Below are 22,634 nucleotides of genomic sequence, written 5' to 3'. Positions count from 1 at the left end.
CCCTTTTACAGAGTTAGGCAGGAGGGGAAAGGACAGAATGGCCCATGGCTCTTCTATTCTCTCCCCATCTCGGCTTCTTCTTGCTGTCCTCTCTTCTCAGCCTAGTTCCATTTTTCTCGTAAATTATCAAACATACACGTGGGTTCCTTTCTACCATTCTCTATCGTAATGCTGTTAATACCCTCAGTACAATATTAGCATTTCACGTGGTATTGTGGGTTGCAAAGACAGCCACAGTTCTCCACCCTTCCTATAGGCCTGCTCTTTGCAAGACAGCTTTGCAGTTCCTCCCACCAATGGCTACAGTCTAGTTCTCTCTTCTTGAACCTGGATTGGCCTGTGACCTGCTTTGGCCAAAAGAATCTGGCAGATGCACACTGTGTCATTTCAAGCCCCAGACTCAAGAAGCCACGCGTGCTCACTCTCTCGGAGCCCTAACCTGTGGGAGGATGAGAGACATGCAGAGCAGAGGGGAGCCATCCCAGGGGAGGCCACCATCACCAACCTGGCAGCTGACTGAAGATGCTCATGTCAGCCCAGCTGAGCCAGCCAGACCAGCAGAACCCCACCTCAGCTGTCAACCTGCAGAGTCCCAAACTAAAAAAAAAAAAAAGCTACTATTTTAAGCTACTACATCTTGGGGCTGTTTGTTAAACATTTTTAATGTTTATTTAGTTTTGAGAGAGAGCACATCATCTGGGAAGGAGCAGAGGGAGAGAGAGAAGAGGATCTGAAGCAGGCTCTGCACTGTCAGCACAGAGCCTGATGTGGGGCTTGAACCCATGAACCATAAGATCATGACCTGAGCTGAAACCAGGAGTCAGATGCTTAACCGACTGAGCCACCCAGGCGCCCCTCGGGGTGGTTTTTTCAGGCAGCAAAAGTTAACTGATGGATTAGGCAATAAAAAATACAATTAAAGAATTAAACTTGTCTAACATTTTACATGCATTTATTTATCCTTCATCATAATAAAAAAAAAACCCTCCTATTTTCGTCCTGCTGCCGCCTCCATTATTATTGGAGCTCTGCACCTACTAAGCGTAGGGTAAAATGGTGCACATTCTGGACACTGTAGAGATAAGATTTATTCTTAGTTGTCAAGCAGCTGCAGTGGTATGTGTATGACTAGATATAAGGTGAAAGACACAAGTGCCACCATTCCAATGGGCTTCCTCACAAAGTGGTGGCTGGTCTCAAAGCAAGCGTTCCTAGAGAATGAGTGAGCCAGGTGCAAGCCACGTCATCTTTGATGATCTGGCTTTGAAGTCACTCAGTGTCACTCCCACCACCCTCTCTCTGTCACTGAGTTCCATCCAGACTCCAGGAGAAGAAAAGTAGACTTCTGTGCCTGAGGGAGCATGGCAAGGTTCTAAGCAATATTGTTGTGGCCATTTTGGGGAAATATGATCTGCCAGTGACATATGCTGACATCTCTCTGATGCTAACTCTCTGTCATATGGAAACCTAAGATACTATGAAAAAAAAATAGATGAAAAGCAGGGATAGGAAGGGATAGGAAGAGAGGTTGTGGGAAATGTATGAGAAAGGAAGAGAGAGAGCAGAGTAAGGCTTTTATGCTGGGATGGAGCTCCACCATCGCGATGTACTCTCAGTGAGTAACCAGCTTCTTTGTGCTCCCTGGTGGCCCATTTCTAAAATGACAACAACTGTACCTGGCTTATGGTGGTATTGTGAGAATTAAAAGGATTAATCCATTAAAGTGCTTAGAGCCTTGCCTGGCATGTATTTTGTGCTCTCATAAAGTGAGTGGCTACAGTTTATGTTCTCCTCAACCACCTTGGTGTTGGTTTGGCCCTGTGGCCAATGCATCATACACCGAATCCCTAAGATACCTGGAAACAGGTAAGCAGCTGCCCGTCAGAGAAGTCACACCCATACCAGCATATCAGAGCTAGAGCACACAACCTCTCCAACTGCATTGTAGAACCTCGGAAGCCAGAAAAATCCCTGGGGTGCCATGCACTGGGTTTTATAATCTCGATATTACATACCCTTCACATCAGCATGCCTCTGTCTTCCTCTTCAGTTCAACCCCAGCCTCCCCAACATCCCGAAGGGCTTGCACATTTTATCTCTTCCAGTAGAAGTTCAGAAGTCCGGATCTCTTATCTCCATCTACAACACACAGAACTGACCATTTAGAGGGTTGGAAGCATTAAAAAAATACCATGAAAAACTGCACAGAGGATTTGCCTCACTGGTTCTGGAAGGATGCACTCATAGCTGGGAGGCCAGAAAATGGCTTTTCCTTCCTTTTCTGACACTCAGTCCTACTCCTGGGCCTAAAGAAGGACTTTCTGGGGCACCTGGGTGGCTCAGTCAGTGAAGCATAGACTCTCGATTTCAGCTCAGGTCATGATCTCATGGTTCATAGAATCTGTGTCAGGATCTGTGCTGACAGTGCAGAGCCTGCTTGGGATTCTCTCTCTCCCTCTATTTCTGCCCCTCTCCTGCTCACATTCTCTCTCTCCCCGGTCTCTAAATAAACATAAAAAAAAGGACTTTACCAGAATGTTCTTTAAATCCCTATGCCAATGCTAGAACTCCAAAATACTCTCACTTTAAAAAATGGAGCTAATTACCAACCAAGCTGTCTTCTCTTTCAGTTAAGTGTCATTTTGTTTTCTATTATCCCTTGCATCATATCAGCTTATACAGAGTCATGCAATCTTCCAGTCTGAGACTTTGAAGATGGGACCAGCCTGAATATGAAATTCCAAATTATCTCCATATCTCATTTTTTGTATCAATGCCTTAATCTTTCCAAAATCACCCAAGCACACAAATGTAGTCAAACTGCTCACAAACAAACAGAAACAAAACACAAATATTAGATCAAAGCTCAAGTCCCTTTGACCATCACCACTAACAACTGGAGCCCACATCCTCAACAGGGGTAGACACTGTTATAGTTTGGGATTAAATCTTTCCAGATCACTACTGTGCATTCAAAGATTTAATCTCTCTCTCTCTCTCTCTTTCTCTCTCTCTCCCACACACATACGTACACATATATATTTCTTTTCTAAATAAATGTTCATTGTGTGTCATCCTACATCCACTTATTCCATGCTCCAGATGTCCTATAAAACCCCCTACATCAGTATAAGAAGACTCTTTCTCTCTCTTTTTGTTTTTTACACTTTGATAATATTTCATAGTTTCAGCTTCTCCATCAGGCTGTGTAACTGGACAGACTCCCTTGCCAGCACGTCCTCCAGGACACTCCTGTGCAGATGCCACATGCATGTCTTCGTTCTCTGGATGTGAGTTAGGCTCTAGCCCGGAACAGCCTCCCTGACCCTCTTCTCACACTTGAGAAGTTTCAGCTCTCAGGCCTCAGGGCAACACATTTGATCTTGAATCCCAGCTGTGTTTCTCAGGCAATTCACTTAACTTGGGTTCCTTCTATGTAAAGTGGGGTGACTGGAATAGCACCTACTTCAAAGGGGTGTGCTTGTAAAGTAATCCATGGAAAGCACTGGCCCATTGCAGGTTACTTAGTGAATGCTCAATAAATGTTTGCTGCTACCATTATCAATATCAATGGTCATCATCATGTTTTTTGGGTAACAATTTAAATCTCACTTTCTTTTTTAATTCAGGTTTTCCCCTGACTCTTATTTCACACTTAGATAAGATTATTGATAAATAGTCCCAATAAGTTTTAAGGGCCATTCACATCACATCACAATGTCTCCTAATCTTCGCTAATAGATATACAAGAAATAGGGAGTTAATTTACTGGCCCACTGTACTCACAGTGAGCCACACAGTCACACACAGCAAAGGAAGCCAGTGAGTTAAAAAAGGTTATCCTTGGGGCGCCTGGGTGGCGCAGTCGGTTAAGCGTCCGACTTCAGCCAGGTCACGATCTCGCGGTCCGTGAGTTCGAGCCCCGCGTCAGGCTCCGGGCTGATGGCTAGGAGCCTGGAGCCTGTTTCCGATTCTGTGTCTCCCTCTCTCTCTGCCCCTCCCCCGTTCATGCTCTGTCTCTCTCTGTCCCAAAAATAAATAAACATTGAAAAAAAAAAAATTAAAAAAAAAAAAAAAAAGGTTATCCTTATAAAGGACAGAAATTCAAGTGCTTCCTCCATTATATTATTTATATTATAATATTAAGTATGTAAACATAAAATAACTAGGTATAAATACCTGATTATCATCATCCTACATAATTATAAAACCCATATACAATTATAAGTCATGCAAGAACAAGAATGTAAATCAATACAATTAAAAGTAACAAGATTAATTTAATGTTAATTTGATGATGTCATTTTGCTAAAACTCACTCTTTCTAACATGAATACAGCAGAGATTCATCTTCTGCTAACATAAGACTAACATAAGAGAATAAATCAACTTGCCTTAAAATTTTAAAAGAAAAATTGTAATAAGAGACAAAGAAGGATACTATAGAATCATAAAAGGAACAATCCAACAAGAAGATATAGCAATTGTAAACATACACCCAACATGGAAGCTCTCAAATATAGAAAACAGTTAATAACAAACTAACAAAATAACAAAGGAAGTAATTAATAGTAATACAATAATAGTAAGGGACTTTAACACCCCACTTAACATCAATGGATAGATCATCCAAACAGAAAATCAACAAGGAAACAGTGGCTTTGAATGACACATTGGACCAAATGGATTTAACAGATATATTCAGAACATTCAATCCTACAACAGTAGTATATACACATTTTTTTCAAGTAGGCATGGAACATTCTCCAGGATAAATCATATATTAAGCCACAAAATAAGTCTTAAAAAATGTAAAAAGATCAAAGTCATACTATGCATCGTTTCTGACCACAATGCTATGAAACTAGAAATTTCATATGAAACTATGAGAGAAAAAATCAAAAAAGAGCACAAATACATGGAGTTTAAATTGCAGGCTACTAACCAATGAATGAATGGGTCAACCAAGAAATCACAGAAGACACAAAAATATTCATGGAGACAAATGAAAACAAAATAATCCAAAATCTTTAGGGTTCAGCAAGAGCTCTTTGAACAGGGAAATTTACAGCAATACAGGTCTACCTCAAGAAGCAAGAGAATTCAACCCAACCTTAAACCTAAAGGAGCTAGAAAAACAACAAACAAAACCTAAAACCAGCAGAAGGAAGGAAATAATAAAGATTAGAGCAGAGATACATGAAACAGAAACAAACAAACAAACAAAATCAATGAAACCAGAAGCTGGCTCTTTGAAAAGATCAGCAAAATTGAAACAAAATTGAAAAATCTTTAGCCTCATTTATAAAAACAGAGAGACAGAGAGAGAGAGAGAGAGAGAGAGGGAGGGGATTCAAATAAATAAGGACTCAAATAAATAAAATTAGAAATGAAAAAGAGAAAGAACAACCAACACCACAGAAATGCAAAGGATTATAAGAGAATATTATAAAAAATTATATGCCAACAAATTGGACAACCTGGAAGAAATGGATAAATTCCTAGAAACATATAACCTCCCAAAACTGAATCAGGAAGAAATATAAAATTTTAACAGACTGATTACCAGCAATGATGTTAAATCAGTAATCAAGAAACTCACAACAAATCAAAGTCCAGGACCAGATGGTTTCAAAAGGGAACCCAACATTTAAAGAAGAGTTAATACCTATCCTTCTCAAACTATTCCAAAAAATAGAAAAGAAAGGAAAGCTTCCACATTTATTCTATGAGGCCAGCATTACCCTGATATCAAAACCAGATGAAGACACCACTAAAAAAGAAAACTACAAGTCAATATCCCTGATGAACATAGATGCAAAAATTCTCAATAAAATACTAGCAAACTGAATCCAACACTATGTTAAAAAAAATCATTCACCACAATCAAGTGGGATTTATTCCCAGTTGCAAAGATGGTTCAGTATTTGGAAATCAATCAAGGTGATACATTGCATCATTAAGAGAAAAAATAAAAGCCATCTGATCATTTCAATAGGTGCAGAGAAAGCATTTGACAAAGTATAACATCCATTCATGATAAAGACCCTCAACACTCAACAAAGTAGGTTTAGAGGTAACACACCTCAACATAATAAAGGTCATTTATGAGAAACCCACAGCTAACATCATAGTTGATGGTGAAAAACTGAGAGCTTTTCCCCAATAGTCAGGAACAAGATGTCCACTCCCACCGCTGTTATTCAACATAGTATTGAAAGTCCTAGCCACAGCAATCAGACGAGAAGAAGAAATAAAAGGCATCCAAATTGGTAAGGAAGAAGTAAAGTTTTCACTATTTTCAGATGACATGACACTATATATAGAAAAGTCTGAAGACTCCACCAAAAAACTACTAGAACTGATAAATGAATTCAGTAAGGTACAAAATCAATGCATAGAATCAATGTATAGAAATCCGTCACATTTCTATACACTAATAATGAAGCAACAGAAAGAGAAATTAAGAAAACAACCCCATTTACAATTACATCAAAAATAATAAAATACCGGGGCGCCTGGGTGGCGCAGTCGGTTGGGCGTCCAACTTCAGCCAGGTCACGATCTCGCGGTCCGTGAGTTCGAGCCCCGCGTCAGGCTCTGGGCTGATGGCTCAGAGCCTGGAGCCTGTTTCCGATTCTGTGTCTCCCTCTCTCTCTGCCCCTCCCCCGTTCATGCTCTGTCTCTCTCTGTCCCAAAAAAAAAATAAATAAATAAACGTCGAAAAAAAAAATAATAAAATACCTAGGACTAAACTTAATCAAGGAGGTACTTAATCAAGACTTGCACTCTGAAAACTATAAAAAAATGATGTAAGAAATTGAAGATGACACAAAGAAATAGAAAAATATTCCATGCTGATGGACTGGAAGAACAAATATTGTTAAAATGTCCATACTAGCCAAAACAATCTATAGATTTAATGCAATCTGTATCAAAATACCCACAACATTTTTTCACAGAACTGGAAAAAACAATCCTGAAATTTGTATGGAACCACAAAAGACACAAAATAGCCAAAGCAATCTTGAAAAAGAAAAATAAAGCTGGAGGTATCACAATTCCAGATTTCAAGCTATACTATAAAGCTGTAGTAATCAAAACAGTATGGTACTGGAGTGAAACCAGACACATAGATCCATGGAATAGGATAGAAATCCCAGAAATAAACCCATATATATATGGTCACTTAATCTCTGACAGAGGCAAGAATACGCAAAGGGAAAAAGTCACTTCAACAAATGGTGTTAGGAAAACTTGACAACTACATGCAAAAGAATGAAACTGGACCACTTTCTTACACTATACACAAAAATAAATTCAAAATGTATTAAAGACTTAAGTGTGAGACTTGAAACCATAAGTATCTTAGAAGAGAGCACACGCAGCAACTTCTCTGACATAGGCCATAGCAACTTTTTTTCTAGATAGGTCTCTTGAAGCCAGGGAAACAAAAGCAAACATAAACATTTGGGACTACATCAAAATAAAAAGCTTCTGCACAATAAAGGAAACAATTAAGAAAACTAAAAATGAAATGGGAGAAGATATTTGCAAATGACATATCTGAGAAAGGGTTAGTACCCAAAATATATAAAGAACTTATAAAACTCAACAACCAAAAAGCAAATAATCCATTAAAAAATGGGCAGAAGACATGAACAGATATATTTCCAAAGAAGACATAGAGATGACCAACAGATACGTGAAAAGATGCTCAACATCACTGATCATCAGGGAAATGCAAATCAAAACTACAATGAGGTATTATCTCACACCTGTCAGAATGGCTAAAATAAAAAACACAAGAGATGAGGACTGAGTAATGTATAGAATTGTTGCATCACTATACTGTACACCTGAAAATAATACAACACTGTATGTTAGCTATACTGGAATTAAAATAAAATAAAAAATAAAAAGAGGGGTGCCTGGTTGGCTCAGTGGGTAGAACATGTGACTCTTGATCTCAGAGTCATGAGTTCAAGCCCCACACTGGGAATTGAACTTACTTCACCAAGAAATAAATAAAAAGTTAAAAAAGAAATTACCTTTAAATGCAGTTTGCTGTGTGGAGAGGCTCGCAGTAGTGAGAAGCGACCCATAAACAGACCACCTGGGGAAACAGCAGACTCTGGGGGCCCATATCATGCTGACTCCAGGCTGTTCACTCACAGAGTGGAATGGTAGGTGGAATGCTCACACAATTCAAATTTTTCCAGTCTCTTTTCCACTCTCTACATTCTCCCTCCACATTTCTGTGTTCTGAACTACTGTGAAGCTTTCTTTTTTTTTTTTTTTTTTAACCCCACTAGACCGCCCTTGTCCTTCACTTGGGGCAGACGTTATCTACGTTGTAAGACCTCTCTGCTCCTTCACCGTACTCTGCCACAATTCCAATTTGTAGGACAACTTGGTCCCAAGGCAAATTAAATAAATGCAAACCCAAAGGCAGGCATTGGAATTATTTGACAGAACTTGGCTAGAAGTCTTGGCTCTTCCAAGGCTCTTGTCCCCAGCTACACATCTAAGAAGTCTCAAACATGCTTTGGTCACACCCCAAATCAATGACAGAATACCTGAGGATTGGACCTATGCAGCCCTATTTTCAAAGTTCACTGGGAAATTCCAATGGGCAGTGAAGGTTAAGGACCAGTGATCTAGCAATTAATGGCTTTCAAACTCTTTTGACTTCTGTCCATAGTAATAAATACATTTCACATCATGACTTATACCATACACATACATACAAAACAGAAGCAAACATTTTATGAAACAATACTTAGCTCTTACATTCTGATGTTTTCTATTCCACTCACTTGTATTTAAAACTTGTATTAAAACAAGGCTGGATGTGCCCCAACTTCCGACTTCACAATCCCTTAGATGATGCCTTAGATGATCCAGAATAGTTAACTAGTAAACGCTGTCCTCAGGATAAAAATATATTTCAGAATTTGCCAAAGAGGATGTGTGAAGCCCTAAGAATAAGTCCATATTTACAGATGTCCATTTTGAAAGTTATATTTCAAATTATAATTTTGGATTTTATAATCCAAATCTTTCATTTGACAAAACAGGAAAGGTCACACTCATATGTACATTCCCTCCAGTATGCACATATGCCTGTGTATTCAACTATTTGAAAAATCTTAAAACAGTTGCATTGTGGACCCCCAAATTTACAGTTCTTTGGGCTCAATTATTATGTTGCTTCAATGTGTGTAGCTCAGGGCTGCTGGTCTTTTTTTTTCAACGTTTATTTATTTTTGGGACAGAGAGAGACAGAGCATGAACGGGGGAGGGGCAGAGAGAGAGGGAGACACAGAATCGGAAACAGGCTCCAGGCTCTGAGCCATCAGCCCAGAGCCTGACGCGGGGCTTGAACTCACGGACCGTGAGATCGTGACCTGGCTGAAGTCGGACGCTTAACCGACTGCGCCACCCAGGGGCCCATGGGCTGCTGGTCTTAATTCTTCCTTTGCTCATGCACCACGGTGCATCACACAATATGGAGCCTGAAGTAGTATTTGCATTAATACTGTTGTTCTAGCATTCTGGCATCTATTTCTAATTTTGATTTAACAAAATAATACACCAGGGAGGCTGATAAACATATCTGGCCATCTGGAGAAGGGGATATGTCGTCACTATCGTATCTTAATAGTTACCGTGCTTCTTACATCAGACTAGAGTTTTAGGTGGCTGGTGCTCTTACTACATGGGCAAAATAGAATTAAATGTTGCTGCCAATATTCACTTTTCACTAATGTTGCTGCAGCAGCAGCCCTAAGTGCTTAAGATGTTTTTTGAGCCCCTGAGGGGAAAAAAACCCACCAGGCAAAATGCTATTAGCCAGCTTCTGAAGGGGTTTTGAACTTAGAAAAATACAATTAACTTACCAAGCCCAAATAAATCTTGGAAGTATAAATATTAAACTGAATGAACAGTGGACTTATATGACATGTTATAAAATCTTACATACAGAAACGTAAAACACCAGCTACATAAAGATCATTTTTATATAAGAAAAATGTAACTGCACATTAAAAAGAGCAGCAGGCTGACTCAGGCTTCCCATCAGTCGGAGTGAAGCAGCTGGAAGGATCTGGGAAGCTGTCCCAGCATTGCTGTGTTGGTTTTACAGAGTATGCACATAAGAGGCAATTCCTCAGCAAAGGGTATCTGTTTTCACTTGGTTATTGAACTTCAACATGGTGGTGTTCCTAAGACAAATGCAAATTCATTTCAAACTTGCATTGGTTGCCTAGCAAACCAGACTTTCTCGAGGGAATACTAAAGTGTTTCTCACCTTGACAACTTTAAATCATCTTAAATTTTTTTTTAAATCTCATTTCTTTGTGGAGAAAAGCTAAATTTGTGAGGAAGTGTCTTGATCACAACTATTTGTTAATTAAACAAATATAGATGAAGCATCTATTAGGTGTGATTGCACTGTGGGAAATAGTCATCGGAAGCTCTAAAGCCCTTATAAAATATTTAAAAACTGAAACCCTCAAGGTAAAAGCACATTGAAGAAAACAGGCTGCCAATCAATGTTACCAAAGTTAGTTAAGTGTTAAAAGAAAACATTGTTCCATAATCCTAATGAATTGGGAAATGTGGAGTTACACAAAGTAAAACAGGTTTCTTTGTTACCTAGATTTCTAGAGCCTCTATGTGAATATGATCTGGAAGGGTTATGTTCCAGTATCTCCCAACATTCTTTAACATAAGTCAATATCTCAGGATTAGGCCAGCTGTGAAAGATGATGACCTGGAGCATGTTTTCTCTCTCTTTTCCATTTCCTTTAAAGTAACTGTGTCAGAGAAAGGCACTGTCATCTATTTCTTTAGGGGGAAGGACAGAAAGAAAGAGCTCAAAGAAAACTGTGCTGCTATTATCAGAATAAGACCCTGTATGGCTGGGATGTCTAATACAGCTGCCAATAGCCCTACATGACTACTGATGGCTTGAAATGTGGGGAGTCTGAATTGAGTTGTGCTGTAAATAGAAAATATACACCAGGTTTTGAAGACTTAGTTTAAAAAATGTAAATCACTTCATTAAAAAATCTTTACATTGCTCACATGCTGAAATGGACATATTGAATTTATTACATTATTAAAATTAATTTTACCTCATTTTCAAGAGCATTTTAAAACAAAACTACTAGAAAACTTAAAATGACATATGTGGTTCACTACTGAACAGCATTTCCTTATGGAATAGCCCTCAAAGCCTTACGGGTCACCACACCACATGGATATCCCCTTCCCCGTGGCTGGTGTGCAACACACACACACACACACACACACACACACACACACACACACACACAGTGGCTGCTCAGCCTAAACGCCTTACCCTCTACTGCCACCTCTTGGCTATAATCCTGCCCATCCTTTAAATCCATCTCGAACTATAGCAGGCAACTGTTGACATTTATTAAGAATTGATTACATGCAAGGCATCGTGTTAAGTACATTTCATGCAACTTTCTTAAGCCATTATAGCTGCTTTCTTAAATGGACAGCATTCGATTCTCATTTTATAGCTCGTGCTCATGGTGTGCACCATCAGCTTGTCCGTGGCAAAGCCCAGATTCATCTTTGCTTCATCAATCACCACTGCCCCACCTGGTGGTCCTTGCCATCATGCCCTAAGTCCGCTCTGAGTTCCTGAACATACGTATCCCTCACTCCCTGGAATCCTTACTGCCCTTAGCTAATGCATCTTAATTTATATACCTTTTTCAGTGCATGGATTACTGCATTGTATTATAACTATTATTAATGTGTGTGATCCACATGATTCTCACTGAAGACCAAGAAGAATTTTGCTCATTTAAATCTTCATGGCAAATAACACTTTGAAACCTGTCAATATTTGATTAATGTACAGCATATTATGTATTTAAACACATCGTACACTCCTCTCACGCCGTTTACAAATGTAAATCTTGCTGTTGACGTAAGAACTGGGTATATGGATGTGGATGGCCATTACTGACAGGTGGAATTTAAAAGCAAAACAAGGGGCGCCTGGGTGGCGCAGTCGGTTAAGCGTCCGACTTCAGCCAGGTCACGATCTCGCGGTCCGTGAGTTCAAGCCCCGCGTCAGGCTCTGGGCTGATGGCTCAGAGCCTGGAGCCTGTTTCCGATTCTGTGTCTCCCTCTCTCTCTGCCCCTCCCCCGTTCATGCTCTGTCTCTCTCTGTCCCAAAAATAAATAAAAAACGTTGAAAAAAATAAAAAAAAAATAAAAGCAAAACAAGAGACTAGCTGGAAGTCTGGTCTCCCCCTCTGGTGGGGTAAACCTCTGAAGACCTTCCCAGGGCGGTTCCTCTACAAACAGTAGTTGCTCTCTCTTTCAGCTCATACTGTCAAGCTGACCCTGTCCTCTGCTCTGGTCTCGTTCTAAAAGAGACACTCCCTCCACCTACCCCCACCATAGAACAGTGCCTGAGAAAAAAACTGATAGGGGTGGGAAAGAAGGAATTACTATAGTAATTAGGGGTAATTCCAAAACTTCAACATTTCTAGTAAGTTTAGAAGACTTCTCATCCCTTCCCCATTTGTTGTCTGAAAAGGGCACAATAAAAGCAGACTAAAGACCCCTAATTGTACTGATAAGTCATTCCAAATGCTGGTATTTGCATGAAAATAGTAACATTTCCCAACAAAACATCTCCTGGTAATCCTGGTAACAGTTCTAGGAACATCAATATTCAAAGAAATATTTTTTTGGTAATAGAAAAATATAGTACCTATGAAAAACAAGGATTCAATTTGATTTATTTTTCATTCTCCTCACAAAGATTTTTGTGTTATGGAGAAAATTTAGGTTACCTCACATCACTTCAAAATGGACATACTGGTTAATTTTCCTTAACCAATAATCTGGATTTTTCCCTCAGAAGCCAGGTTGCCGGGTCCTTATGAAGTTTTCCTCACTTCAGTGTACTCACATCCAAGTGTGAGGCATACCTTCTCTCCAGTTTGACCATTTTTTTCTCTGCAATGTTTTCTTTCAAAGGACAAGCTACGGAATTTATTGACCTTCAACAATCTAAACCTTAGCACGGGATCTCCAAATTAAATTCTTTGACCTTTGTTTAAATACATTTGATTAGGAACTCCTGGGTGGCTCAGTCAGTTAAGACTTCAGCTCAGGTCATTCTCTCACATTTTGTGAGTTCGAGCCCCACTTTGGGCTCTGTGCTGACAGCTCTGAGCCTGGAGCCTGCTTCAGATTCTGTGTCTCCCTCTCTCTCTCTCTGCCCCTCCCCCACCCCCGTTCACACTCTGTCTCTGTCTCTCTCTCAAAAAAAAAAAAACATTAAAAAAATTTAAATACATTTGATTAGACAAACCATAAGAGACTCTTAAATACAGAGAACTGAGGGTTGATGGAGGGAGGTGGGTGGGCTAAATGGGTGATGGGCATTAAGGGGACACTTGTTGGGATGAGCACTGGGTGTCATATGTAAGAGATGAATCCCTGGGTTCTAATCCTGAAACCAATACTACACTGTACAGTAACTAACTTGGATTTAAATTTAAAAAAATAACAATATTGATGAACATAAAGTAGTACTAATATGAAAAATACATTTGATTAAATGAAATAAGATCCACAAGATTATTTTGAATAATTTTCTCATCAATATGTTCACTATTTTGGAAACCCCTTATTTTCAGAAATGACTAGTATTTCTAGGAACATATATCTACCTGTAGTGATTTTTCAACCACTTTCTATTTCTATTCTGCCAATTAAAGAAAGGGGTAAGTAATTCATGTGTTTATTCAACTTTACAAACATTTGCTGGATTTTGTTCCAGGTCTAAGATGGACACTGTAGAGACACAAACAGGGTCCTGTTTTTAGATGTAAGCATCTGAAGGGGAGGCAAAGATGGGTGCAGGTTCAACTAGGGGAGCACGAGACAAGGCATTTAGTTTAGACAGAACCACCTGGCTAAAAGCAGACGTGCCAAGACAGAGGCATGAGAATACTGGCTGGCCTTGGAGGAGAAAGGCATGAACTCAGGGGAGGGCTGCCATTGTATGATGGGAGCCACTGAAATCTGTCTGGGGGAGGGGTGCTGGAGGTGGAAGGATAACTTAGGGAAGTTAATGAAGAGCTGAGCTAGGGAACTATAACCTTGCTCAGAAAGAAGATGCCAGACACAAGAGCTCTTACACCAGATACAAGGAGGAAGCATCCATTATGGACACCAAGAGAATGAGGAAGTCAGGAGAAGGGGCTGGTGCGGGCAGGTGGATGATTTTTTTTATGTTTGGATAAGTTGAGTCTAAGTGGAGAAGTCCAACACTAGTTGAAAAGTGAATAGGGCTAAATGCATAATCTCCCCCAGGACAAACAGTCCCCTCCCCCAACCCACATATGCAAATACAGAATATAAGGAAGTGGTATGACAGCTGCCCTTGTGATTGATAAAGCCAAGGTCAAATTGCCTTTGTGGGAAGGAAGCAACCTGACTTGCTGGGCTTATTAAGATAGAGGAATTGCTGCTGTGAGTAGGTGTATGATTATTTCATTTTTGGATGAGGTGAGTCTGAGGTTCTGGGGAAGATCCTGATTAAGAAATCCAACAGGCAGTTATAGCACTAACACAGATAAGTGGATAACTCTATGTCCAGAAAAGAGTATCCACAATGAAGGAGGTAATGGTCTCTAGAAGCCAGGTCACGCCGAAGTCTTCTATTTAATTCGGGGTACCACACTTTGGTGACAAAATTGGGGCCTCTCCAGAAGGGGAGAGAAATGAAATGTGTGGCCATGGCTTGGGGGAAAAGCTTGAAGGAGCTTTAAATGTGTGACATGAAGAAAAGGAAAAGCAGGAAAGACTTCTTCAGTCATGTGAAAGAGGAATCAGATGTGACCAGCAACAGCAAAGAGGTAGATCTAGGAACCAAAGGACAGATACTAGGGGAAAGCACATTCTAAGTCAAGGTAAGGACTCCCTGGCCAGCACTTTGGGATGGGGTGATTTCCTCATCCTTAAGGAAACTAAAGCTTAGACTATACAACAGCTCCAGAGGATGCTAGTGAGGGGGCTGAACAATATGGTGGAGAGCTCGATAACAGATGTCCCCATCAGTCCTATGACCCCATAGGAAGAGGCAGATTGGAGCAACAGATGCATGGGTAAGGGTCACTTACAGAGAGCAGGCAGGTGAAGCTACAAGTAGGATGCCCAAGACACAGATTGCACCAAGAGAAAATAAGCGAACTGGGAAAGAATCTGGTACAGAATGAGAGAAAAGAAGCTAGTGCGGACAGAAACATCATAAAAGAGTAGGAAGAAATTCAAAGACTGTCACATAACAAAAGACAAGGAAGAGGAAACGTTATTGAGGCATAGCTTATATATAGTAAAGTGCACTACTGTTAAGGTTGATATTTTTCACACCATTCCAGAAGGTTCTCTCAAGCCTTCCCTATTCAATAAGCCCAAAGAATAATCACTGTTTTGACTTGTAGCATAGATTAGATTAGCCTGTTTTTGAACTTTATATAAACAGAAGCATGCAATATGTACTCTTTGATTTCTTTAAGTCAACATTATGTCCATGAGATTCATCCATGATGTTATGTGTGAGTAGCTCATCCTTTCCCATCATTATGTAGACAATGGAAATTTCCAGCTTTTGGCTATTGTGAATAAAGCTGTTATAAACAGTCTTGTACATGTGGACATAAGCACTCATTTCTGTTGGGTAATCTGCACAGTGTAATCTCTGTGTCATAGGACATATATATATTTTGCTTTAATCAATACAGCCAAACATTTTTTTCCAAAATCTTGTGCCAATATATATTTTCTCCAGCAATGTAAGAGAGTTACAATTTCTCTACATCTTCATTAACACTTTGTATGCTGTCAGTCATTTTCATTTTAGCCATCTTGGTGGGGTGTATCACGATATACTATTGTGCTATTAATTTTAATTTCTCTGGTGAGAACAGCTTTTGCTAGAGATGAGGCCATCTATGGTTGAACATCATATTATCATGTATTTGGTAACCATGGTAATGCCCTCCTTTATAAAGTGTCTGCTCAAGTCTCTTGTCCATTCTTAAAGTGGATTGCCTGATATATACACACTTCTGAATGTGAGTCCTTGGTTGGATGCATATGCAAAAGATACTGCAAATATCTTTTCAAAGTTTGTGGCTTGCTTTTTTAATTCTTTTAAGAGCATCTTTGGATCAATAAAATTCTTAATTTTTATTCAGTAAAATTTATCTAGCTTTTTCATTTATTACCAGTTCTGTTTTTAAAACTTTTTGCATACTACAAGATCCCAAAGATATTCTTGTTTTCTTCTGGAATATTAATAGTTTTAGTTTTAACATTTAAGTCTATGGTTCATCTTGAAATAATTTTTGTGTATGACACGGGGATCAAGTTTAATTTTTTTTTCCTTACAAATATACAACTGACCTAGTATCAGCTATGGAAAAGACTCTCCTCTCTTCCTCTTAATTGTAGGGTAGCCTTCCGTGTAAGTCAAGTGAGTGCATATCTATAGGTCTGTCTCTGGATTCTCATTCCTTATCCATTGATCTATTATTAGACTATCCTTTTTTCAATGCTAAAATATCAATTATTTAGCTTTAGAGCAAGTCTTAAAACTAGTATGAAACTTCCAGATTTGTTGTGATTCTTAAATATTGCCTTGGATATTATAATTAGTTTTCATTCCCATTTAAATTTTGTAATCAACTTGTCAACTTATACAGGACAAAACACTGGGACTCTAATTGGAATTTCAAAGAATCTATAAGTCGTTTAAGGGACAACTGACATCTTTAAAGTATCGAGCATCCCAATCCATGAACAGGGTGCATGCTTCTATTTTTTAAGATCTTAATTAATTTCTCCCAATGTTTGGTACTTTTTGGTGTGGCATTCTTGCACACCTGCTGTTAATTTTTTCCTAGGTATTTTTTATGGTATTTTTATATGGTAAACCATATATATTTTTTAACTTTTCTAATTGTTACTAGTATATTAATCTCTGAATGAGACACTTTTAATTGTTATTTTCTAATTTTAATAATTTTCATTTCTTTTTCCTTGCCTTAATGTCTGGTAAAATAGCCAGGACAATGTGGAATAAGTGATAGGATGACACGTGATATAAGATGGGAGTGACTATGGGTAGGGCATCCTTGTCTTGTTCCTTACGCTAGAGTGAAAGCATCAGGATTCTACCATTAAATGTGGCTGGTACATAACATAGATCAGACTAAGGCAGTTGCCTTTTAATCCTAGTTTGCTTTCAGTATTTTAAATTTAGATGTTAAATTCTACAAAGGAATCTTGATAACTTATTTTTTTTTATTTTTTTTTCAACGTTTTTTATTTATTTTGGGGACAGAGAGAGACAGAGCATGAACGGGGGAGGGGCAGAGAGAGAGGGAGACACAGAATGGGAAACAGGCTCCAGGCTCCGAGCCATCAGCCCAGAGCCTGACGCGGGGCTTGAACTCACGGACCGCGAGATCGTGACCTGGCTGAAGTCGGACGCTTAACCGACTGCGCCACCCAGGCGCCCCATGAATCTTGATAACTTATTTGGACATTTCAGGAAGGGAGCATAGTACTCTGTTGACTGAAGAACTGTCCCCTCTCTATTTGGGAAAGACAATCACCTTGGACAGCCACTAACCACACATCTGAGTCAGACACTTTAATCTCTGGATGGTTCTTAGTTCCTGTGTTTTATCCTCCCTTTTACTAGATCTAGGTCTCTGGATCTTGAGCTTAAAATCCTGACAGCACTGAATAATCTCTACATGCTTGACATTGTATTAAGCCATTCCCAGGTATTATCACTCAATCTTGTGACAACTTTTGTAACAGATGAGGCAATGAGAGCATAGTGAAATGGATTTACTGATCCATGGTCACGCTCCCATTATGCAAGGGAGCCAGCAACCAAGGCAGGCAGTCTGACTCCATTACATAGCCACTATGCCATTAGGAATCAAATCTTCTTGCCCAACTCTTTGTTTGAGGTCACTTCTCTTAATTACGGCCTAGACCATTGGACACATTTCTTCACTATATAGCCAACAGGGAAGCTACTGAACTTCATGGACTTCCTCAGAAGGCCTTGAAAATAGCAGCCATGTTCTTAATTTCTGCGTTTTTAAAGCTTTGTCCCATTTAAGAACAAAGTAAACAGTTCTCCAGCATTCTGTCCCATCACTTACTTTTGCCAAAAGCAATAGGTAAAGCTCTGCAACTACGAAAGAAAATTACCCGAAAATAACTCAACTGTTTCCCAGTGGAAACGTTAGCTTATACGCTCAATCTAGAGAGGTACATAATTCTTCTCAAAAGAGACACATTCTGTTCTATCAACTGTTTCTTTAAAAATTATCCAAAACAAAACTACTGCAAAAGGTATTAGGCATACAAAGAATCCTCATTCCTTATATATTGAGGCTTCATTCATTCTAGTTATTTAACTACATCATAATAAATCACCACAAGACATAGTGACTTAAAACAATAATCATTTTATTATCTTTTTGGTTTCTGAGGGTCTGGAATTCAGGAAGGGTTTGGCTGGGTAGTTCTGGCTGAGAGTCCTGAATGTGGTTGCAGCCAGATGTTAGCTGGAGCTGGAACAAAGAGCCTGGGGGGTGGGAGGAGGGGAGGAGGAGGAGGATGCACAGCTGGCACATTTGGAGACTGGCAGGGGATCTTTCTCTAACTTCCTATAGTTCCAGACTATTCAGTCTCTTCTCACGGACTACTTTGGGCTTCCTCACAGCGTGGTGGCCTTGGACAGGTATAACTGCTTATATGGCAGCTCAGGGCTCCAACAAGAATGTTCCAGAAAGCAAAGTTGAAACTCTGTTACCTCTTCCAAATTATCCTCAGAAGTAAGGTAGTATTTTTTTCTGCCACATTCTATTGTTACAAGTGAGACACAAATGTATCCAGATACATAGGGAAGGGATTAGATTTCTCTCTTGATGGGGAGCTAACACATGAGTTTGGGCAATGATGTAGCCATCTTTGGAAAAATACAATCTGTCCCACAGTCCCAAGTTAGCCATGTACTGCAAATGTCACATATGAGGGAGCCCATGCCATTCTCATATTTCAGATGTGTAAACCAAGGGAAAGCATTTCTAAGCCACTTCTGGTTACACAGAAGAGGGGAAGAAATTATCACATCTGTTTAAACATGCAACTTTAAAGATAAACATAATATATAGAAATTACTTTGTGAACTATAAAATATGGCTTATTTTATTGTGGTCATTCATTGCAACGTGCAAATATCTCTGAAAAGCCTGTTATCTCTGAAAATCTGACATTTTATCAAGGCAGAAGAAGCTCTCCTTGGAATGTTTTATCTACTTAACAAGTACCACTTGACTTGCCCTGGGAAAGTATTTGGGTATTTCCTAGAGTTGTATTTAATGGAGAACTTGAAAAGTTAAAACTCTCAACAAGACTGGCCTCACAAAATGTTTCCCATTGCAAAAGAGTACAGTTATGGGCAAGGAATACTTGCTTTGGCCTGGAGCTCAGGAAAAGAAAGAACCATGGATGGAAAAGGCAACTTGCAAAAGATGCCAGGTTATCAGCCAGTCTGCTGTCCAATTAGCATCTGCAAATTGAAATTCTTCATCTCCTCTCCCAAGTTCAGCCAACTCCCATGCCATATCTTCCAGGGTTTTGTCCATTTTAGTTCTGATTTTTGGAATTCTTGGTTTGGGGTGTATACATATACACCTATATACATGTAAATATATATTCGTATGTGTATTGCATATGTATGTATGTATGTATGTGAAAATGCTTAATCTTAGTATAATTAATGTTGTAAAACTATTGTTTTTTCTTCTGCTTTGGGGCAGGGTGTGTGTGTGTGTGTGTGTGTGTGTGTGTGTGTGTGTGTTTGGGGGGTGGGGGTAAGAACATTCATCCCCTGGAATGTTTTGATTCTCAAACGGTTTTCTTCTGACCACAGCTTTGCTTGCAAGTTGTCTGCTGCTTTCTGCTCCTCCTACATATTTTCTTTTCTGGACCAGCAATGAGTTGATGCAGACAAGGGACTGGGCTTGGGGTGGCTAACTAGGTTTCTTGATTCAAACACACCCTCTGCTGTTGACTTAGTGAAGTGCACTCTCCTTGGTGAATAGTGCTGCTTTTCAGAGAGGGGACAAGAGGGTCTCCTTTGATTTTGTGATTCTTTTATCTCTGCAGGTTCTTAATTTTACCCCTTTCACTTTTCTTTCTCCACATCTCCCGGTGTCCAAGGGGTAAGTGCCCTTCCAAGGTCGCTCCTTCTGTCCTGAAGCCTCATCATTCCCAAGACTATCACTGCAGGTCCTATAGGCATTCAAGTATTTCCAGTTGGGATGGGGCTTGACTTTCTAGGGGTGATGTTGCCTGGGCTGTGTCACCACAGGCCCTCCCATCTCCTGTCCTCTTCCCCACTTGTTCTCTGCTGTCTGCCCAGCACTCCTGACACAGGTGGGCTCCAGAGCAGCTTCGCTGGACCTGGGTGTTTGTTGCTCCTTACAGGGAACTTGAAGTTTGTAGAATGATGTCTCCCAGTAATATTGAATGCATGTGCTTCTTTTTGCTTTTATTTGCTCTGTTTATTGATTTGAGTGATTTGGGGAAGAAGTTATTCAAAGTGAATTGGATCTAGGCAATCACCATTACTCTACTGCAACTCAGAGCTCTATTTTTTTTTTAATTTTTTAATGTTCATTTATTTTTGAGAGAGAAAGAGAGAGAGAGAGAGAGTGCACACACACAAGTGGGGGAGGGGTAGAGAGAGAGGAAGACACAGAATCCGAAGCAAGCTTCAGGCTCTGAGCTGTCAGCACAGAGCCTGATGCAGGGCTCGAACTTATGAACTGTGAGATCATGACCTGAGCCTTAGTCAATGCTCAACCGACTGAACCACCCAGGCGCCCCTATGTTTACATGATAATACCATTTACTGCATTAAATATATCCACTTTACCCAAACCTGATTACTCTTCACCATACAGGAATGTCTCAGCACAATGCTATATATAACTTTGTAAACAAGGAACTCTGTAATAACTAACAAGCAAGCAAAAAAATTAACACACACAAAACTGATTGTTTAAAATACTTTCTGATGACCTAATGCATACCCAAAGCTAATTCTTATTCTTATATATCAGCAGCCATCACCAAAACAGCCAAACCTGCCCCAACTATATTGGCAAAGGGTAGAGCTCTTGACAGCACCTGCCATCCAGAATGAAACTAGGTAGTATAAGTCACTAGAAAAGCTGTACTTGTGTTTTAAGTTGCCTTGAGACTTTCCCATTTGCGATGCAGGTAATTCGCTGAGTTCTAGCAGAGTTTTCCTGGCTCCAGGTGCCAGCTTTAATCAGATCCATCTGGCTTTTCATTGCAGGCCCCTGTGGTAGACAGTAGAGGCCACCTGTGCCTGCTCTGGCTGAAGATTGCTCTGGCTATGGGAGCAGGCTCTTCCTAGGAGCAGAGCAAGCCTGAAGTGCTGGGAATTAATCCCCCCACGCCCCAACAGCCCTCATCTATGACTTCTGAGAGCTGGCTAGGAAGATTCAGCCGCCTCCACCCCACCTAATGGGCAGGGCAACTGAGTCAGAGTTCATGCTCTGGCAAGGTTACGTTCTTATCCACAGGGCTGATTTGATTGATAATGCACGCTGGATCAGCTGCCTCCCTCCCAACTCACCTCCCTACTCCCCTACCAGTGCTTCCCAGGGCCACCCCCCAAACAAACTACTTACATTTGAATCTTTGCTCAGGGCCTGCTTCTAGGGGAACCCAGACTGAGACGGCCCCCTAGCTTGGTTGCCTTCTCCAGGCTCTCAGAGCCTCCACATAAGATGGTTCAGAGCCAGGAAGACAGCCCCAGACCAGGTCGCTGATCCAAACAGAGTAAGGAGGAGAAGGGTCTTGGGTGTAAGAGTCCAGGGATGCACAGAAGAAGGTCCTAGTGGGAGTGTGCAGGGCACAGCCTGGAGTACTCCTCATCCCCAGGACCATGGGGCCGAGGCCAATTATTTAAAGGGACAGTAGCCATGGCCAATTATTTAAAGGGACAGTGGTGAGGTGGCCCCTCTGCATTCCATGGCCAAACCTGTGTACATAATAACGTCTATGTAAATATTTGTGGATGAATGAACGAGTTGGAATTCAGTTTGAGGAAACCACACTATTGTAAACCCTGTTAAACAGGAAGGAAGTGGGAAGGTTTAACTCTTACTCTGCTATAACTTGTTGTTTCATGATGTGATAAAGAAATAAGACCACCACAATTGTGGGGGATAAGTTCAGGAATTCCCCAGGCTTACACCAATGGGTTAACAAGGCATAAAGAAATACAAAGCCATAACATGCTCACACCTGAGTTTGGGTAAACCAGACTGGCATCCCAAGAATAGGGGGGTGCAAAGGCACCCCAAGAATAGGGAGGCACAACGGTGCCAGGAATATGGAGGTGCAAAGGCACCCCAAAACAGAGAGGGGGTGCAGAGCCCCCAAAATAGAGAGGGAGAGGCAAAGGTCTAAAATAGGAATAGGCACAAAGGTGCCCA

General features: G+C 40.2%; 1 protein-coding gene across 1 annotated transcript in view; it reads right to left on the bottom strand.

Moving 5' to 3' along the window:
• Window positions 1-22,634, bottom strand: part of RIN2 (Ras and Rab interactor 2) — a 226,817-nt gene that overhangs the window by 177,480 nt on the left and 26,703 nt on the right. Inside the window, exon 2 of the mRNA XM_030310181.1 lies at window positions 2,016-2,139. The gene's annotated coding sequence lies outside the window, so the exon portion shown is untranslated. The remainder of the gene's footprint in view (window positions 1-2,015; window positions 2,140-22,634) is intronic.

This window comes from Lynx canadensis, chromosome A3 (assembly GCF_007474595.2).
Source record: "Lynx canadensis isolate LIC74 chromosome A3, mLynCan4.pri.v2, whole genome shotgun sequence".
NCBI classification, from domain to species: domain Eukaryota; kingdom Metazoa; phylum Chordata; class Mammalia; order Carnivora; family Felidae; genus Lynx; species Lynx canadensis.
Note: the sequence above shows the minus strand (reverse complement) of the source record. Positions and strands in the feature narration are given on the sequence as shown.